We start from the raw sequence: 6054 nt of genomic DNA, 5'->3' as shown, positions 1-6054 counted from the left end.
TATTGTTTTTCAAATCACAAAGCATTTTTTTTTAAATTACGTGCCAATCATTTTCGTTTTACAGAATCGCTTCTATTTTACATATTCTTTGTGGCGTTCTGTGAATTCCTCCCACGACAAATAGTCCTCAGTAATTCCCGATTGCTCACAAGTCCCTTGCCAGCCTTTTGATTTGATGTAGAGTGGGGGTCGTCATGAGTCCTGAGCAGTATATATATAATGCTAAGCCGGTATTATCAGTGCAGCGGGAGACATATTTTTATGAAATAGGATTTAGTAAGGAATATTCAAATGCTTCTAAAAATAAATATAGAGCATCTGAACGCTACGACGCGAACGAACATAAAGGTTACGTAACAATACACCGGAAATTTACAATTGAGTTATACATTCACCTTTCCTTCAGGCTACTAGAAAGTCCGGAGCATCGCAACTTTATATCATTGACTTACCATCCATTCGCGAAAAGTGTTTTGCTTCGTTCTTCCTGATATATACGGCAAAGGAATGGAATACACTACCGGCAGATGTATTTCTCGCGAAGCTGTTTACGAAACGCGCGATTGCTTCGCGACTATTTAGGTTTATAGGCCGTTGCATCGATTGAAACGCGCAAATGTATCGATGCAATAATTAAAAACGAGTTTCGGGTTTGCATCGCGTTTCCACTGCGATTGCATCGCGTTTGCATCGCGATTGTATCGCAGCTTAAGTGGCGTGTGTGTGTAAAGGTAGACGATTGGCACTACTTCGCTACTGCATCGCGACTGAATCTGTGTAACCGCTCTTATAGCTATTCAGAGCTAGAATGAATAGGCAAATATCGTGAGCCACTTCGTCGCTAAACATCAAAAGAGATTGCGGAAAATCCTTCGTCTCTTTTACTTAAAGAAAAACTTGAACAGTTTCGGGTTTTGAAGTTTAATTAAAAATATTTATTTTCTCGAACATTATGAAAACAAATACATTTCTTTCTAGAGTCCATTTCTTGTCAGCAATTTACATTACAACACTTTTTTATTTTATTTTATTGGTATCGTAATCCATTATTAGAGAAATATTTGCTTTTTAATGACATTTTAGGTACGACATTTTTCTCCGAGGAATTTGTTTTTGGAATGAAAATTAAAAACATAACAAGCTTTTGAAGAATCTAGTGAAGACCACTTCTTAGTTTTCTACTTTATACTGTGCAATATATTAAAAATACCAGTAGCATGGATTATTGCGTTTAAAAATGATATTTAGATAAAAACATTTTCTGCTCCGCTAGTGACATTATTTTTTCATCTATGATCGTCAACAACAGGGTGTGGTGGTGTTGAGCTTTACGATGCGTGCTTCGTTCAACCAGCCGGAGATAAAGCGTCGTTTGCGTTCAAACAAGTTCTAAATCAGATTACTCGGGTGTGATTATGTCGTACCGATTCATAATAATAATAATAACGTGACGGGCAATAACTTTAACTACCCGGTCTCAGACTTACCTGTAAATGAGTACCAAACGAAATTTAAAACACAGCACTTACACGCTAAACTTGGTTGGTTTGGTTTGGTCTTTTTTTATAATACCATGTGACGGGACGAACGAGTCGTGCGCCTGGTGGTAAGCGACACGCCTGTCTCTAACAGTTGCAGCGCCATATAGAGCTTTAAATCATAAAGATATGAGGGGCGTTGCCACTGCGCCCGTCATCCTGAGACATGAATTGACAAGTCCCATGCGCTTCTAATTTCACCAACACCTACCCTTCAAAACCGGAACGTAGTAATGCTCACATTATTGCTTGGCGGCAGGAATATGAAAGGTGGCTTCCTTGGATGAACATTTTCACAACTCTACTGCTACTAAAAGTTTTCTTAGTAGTTATATTGCAGTTAGTTCCACACAATCAACTGTTACAATGGAAATAAAATCATCACAACAATTATTTAATGAAAATGACTTGACCTAGTTGCTATAAATGTTCTCTGTTATTCTTACAATTGAAAAATTCCAATCTTACGGTTGCCTTTTACTAACAACAAAGAGACGGTCAGTTAAATAATTAGAGCTTTGCAGAAATTCATTTTCCCAGTAAAGTTCGTCTACGGTTGTTGGGTACAGTCACAGTATATATTCGCGTGACTGCACTCTGGCTATTTGCTAGCTTTACGACCAGTTAGCATTCATCTCATGTGGGTATAGCTTAAATACACGTACGCGTAGCTGTCGTCTACCTCAAAGATACCTTTGAGGTAGAGGAAAGCTAATCGACGATTGTCTAGTGTAATGCATGAAAAATAAACACCCAAAAAACGAATAGAAATAATCTGGTGCATATACCGAGTGACTTCTATTAAATCTATTTTAGGCATCGAGTATATAACCAGAAATAGAGACGAAATAAGGGCCATATATTCCTGGTAATTCATCAGTGATACATTACTCATAAATATCAACTCTCGTTTGCACTGAAATATAGACAGCACCAAGAACTGACCTGTGTGTACGTCTCCTTATATTCCAAAAATATTCTGTATTTATTTTATTACTGAAAATATCTCTAACAATGGCGTGCTGTTCCATTCGGTGGTGTGGGAAAAACAGCAAAACATCTAATTACAAAATAAACGGAATAACATTTTGTCGGTAATTAAATATGTAAGTTTGCAATTTTCGTCCATTATAGCAAAGCTCAAGTTAACTGGTCTATTTTAAACGAAACAACTGACGACATCCATTGACGATACCCGTCAATTGTTTCGAGTTAAGGCTAGCCAATCGGAGCGCAGTTGTTACAGTAATAATATGGCAGAATAGTTTTCAAACAAATTAAATGACATTTCGTCTCTATTTCTGGATAAATACTCGATGATTTTAGGATATATTTAAAAAGACGCTGTGTGCTTGCTTTTATTATTTTTAGTTGCTTCATTTAAAAAACTAACTGAAAATAACAAACAAAACTAAAACGCGCGATTCATATGCGCGGATGACGCGCGTTTACGGAGTCACTGAATTTATGAACGTGCAAAAATTTACTCGCTGCGACTGCATTGCGTTTGAATCGCGTTAACGTGCGTCATCTACGCTTCATAGGTGTGTATAAAATACGCCTTGTGCATAGGCCCTTAGAGTCTTCTTCGAGTTAGCTCAGGTTTATTATCATGTTCATGGCTTGGTCTCCACAAGATTATAAACACTCGTAACGTTACCAACAAAAAAGAAGTGTCTTAAATTTAAAGATAGTCACTGCACTATGTCTGTTAAAGCCGATCTGCCCTGATTTACTAGTCTTAACTTTTACTTTCCTCTCAATAACGCGCTTAGTGTCTTTATAGTACATCTGCGGTAGCAGCATCATTAATATATGCCTAGAATGTTTATTCTTGTAGCGTTGCGTAGCAGACTTACGCGCGCCTAGCGTAACGCGTAGGCCTCTACGGCTTTTTGCGGTCAATAGCACGTACGTAGTTTTTTGACATGTATAACCAAACTTAATGTCAGAAATGCGCAAGTAACTTTTTTGTCTATTACGTTTTCATGTTTAAACTTTTTTGGTATAGAGAAAGATGACACAGGCTACTTTTTGTCACAAAAATAATTCTTAACAGATGAAAATTTGTATGGAGAACCAATCATTTGTCAAAAATGTAGCACAGAAGGTTACGCGAAGTTCTTTAATTTTTATTTTATTTATTTTAATTTAAGCTAAACCTTTTGAGTTAGTGTAGTTAAGTTATAGTGAATAAAATAAATATTAGTGCCAGTGTTAATAAGACTATGAACACGTGAACGAAGTGTCCTTTATACATATAAGTAGGAAATTATGTGAAATTAAAATTGCTTATTAGTCTTGTAAAATGACTAAATTGTAATTAGTAGTTATAACAAATAAATAAATGACTTTTTTTTGTACGTAACTTGTAACATATATATATTTTTAATAATATCAATTGACGGGACGAACAAACAAGTCGTAGGCCTGACGGCAGGCTACACGCCTGTCCATTACAGTTGCAGTGCCATTCAGAGCTTTAAGTCGCAAAGATCTAAGGTGCACTGCTACTGCGCCCGTCACCCTGAGACATAAGTTGACAAGTTCCATGTGCCTGTAATTTCACCAGCACCCTTACCCTTCAAAACCGGAACACAATAATGCTGACCACTATGTGATCTGTGATGCTGACATTACTGCTTCACGGTAGAAATAGGTAAGGTGGCAGTACTTCTCTCGACATACTCTTTCACAAGGAGCTCTACTGCCACTAAATTAGTAATATTATTTGAATTGTGGTAATCCAATTTATGACGTGCCGTGGCACAATAACAGCGAGGGCGAGGGTAATTAGCATAGTCCTCAAATGCTGAGACCTTTGACGTGCTTTTTTTGTTATTTTTTATTTTAACTCGAATTTATATTGATTTTTTTCCTTTCAATTTATATAAGTCATGTCAAGTAAAGCCTATTTTATTGTTATTTATTTTTTTATTCTTCATACTTCATAATCATCTCAGTACTAGTGGGTACTACAAAGATGATTATAGAAAAATCATCATCGACAGTTGCCATCCACCATGATCCTGCGCTAGTCTCATCCCATTTACTGGACTTTGACGATGACCATCAACCTCCCATTTCTTGATTACCATTCGGCTGTCACGTTAATTACGTCACTTCATTCTGCATCTAATCTTTTAAATTTTTTTATTTATTTATTTTTTTATTACCCGAGGCAATCTGCTTACAGATACCTTCCTATTCCTCCTCTCCGCTGCAGGTAGAGGCACGGGTACGCTTTCGCTCGTCCGCGCCTCCAATAGCGGCTGGCCGTGCCCAGCGCAGCCCTTCCTCGAGAAGGGAGACACAACGGTCCCCCGACTCGAAATGTAAGGCTCGTCGAACATCAAACGAACCGTCCATCTCGAGCCCCTCCATGCTGGGCGGCGAACTCCCCCGAGTCCGCTAACCAGGGGCCATGGGGCTAGGACAACATTCCCTCAACTATGAAGTTCATAGGATGCTCCCCCAGCCCCCGCGGCGGATCTTTTGGTAGGCTCCGCCGCAATACCCTACGCGCATACATGTGGACTCTCCGTAGTGAGTCCTTTTAGCGACCACCGCACGGGCCAGTCGCCCAAATTCGGCCGCGGAGGACAGGACGAGTGGCAACGACACACCGACACGTCTCATCCCCCGCGGCCCCACCGTCACTGCATCTGCACCCTAAGCGGTGCAGCCCCGCCAGGGTCGCGGAGGATAGGACGAGCGGCAACGACACACCGATACGTCTCTTCCCCCGCGACCCTCCTCTACGCATGCGTCCGCGCGAACCTGCTCGGCCTAGATCAAGGCGAGCCCGCGCGGTACGCCCTCCTCCTCAGGCCAGGCTATCTCCATCGGCCGGCCCGTGAGTTCCTCTAAGCTTCACCGTGGGATAAAATCGACCTCGGCTACTAGAGCCCCCCGCCACGAAAAGGTGGGAATCCATTCGGGGGAGTCTGCATCTAATCTAGTCTAACCTCAGTACATAGTACGAAAAAACCGACCTCAAAAGTTTGTGGAATTATATCTATCTGACAAGTTTTATTGAAATCGCTTACCGGGAAGTGCGCGATATCGGATTCATCCCCTAGTTTGCTACACCACCCTTAAACGTGGAATATTTTCTTCAAATTTAAACGGAACCATTACTGACCCATCAAAATCGGTTCACAAATAATCGCGTAACACACGTACAAAAAAAAAGGAACTGTCGAATTGAGAACCTCCTCCTCGTTTTGAAGTCGGTTAAAATATCTTATTTACTTTCGTAATAGGTATTTTTTGCGCGATTTAAAAAATCTTACCTATTACTTGCACCATTCATAACATAACCAACGACGTAAAGTTCGTGTAAAAAAATTATGTAGAAAATAGAAGCTTATTGAATACAATAGAGAACCGATTGGGAAAGATGTTTTGGGCATCTGATACATTACCCAAGTTCTCTTAGAAACTTCATAGAAGGGAAGATCGAATGAAAGAGAGGTTATTTAGATGGAGGTCTACCAAGAATTACTACGTAACT

This window comes from Hyposmocoma kahamanoa, unplaced genomic scaffold, assembly GCF_003589595.1.
Source record: "Hyposmocoma kahamanoa isolate Upper Pololo Valley unplaced genomic scaffold, ASM358959v1 100021, whole genome shotgun sequence".
In the NCBI taxonomy this organism is placed as follows: Eukaryota; Metazoa; Arthropoda; class Insecta; order Lepidoptera; family Cosmopterigidae; genus Hyposmocoma; species Hyposmocoma kahamanoa.
The sequence above is the reverse complement of the archived record's forward strand: the minus strand, read 5'-3'. Positions refer to the sequence as shown.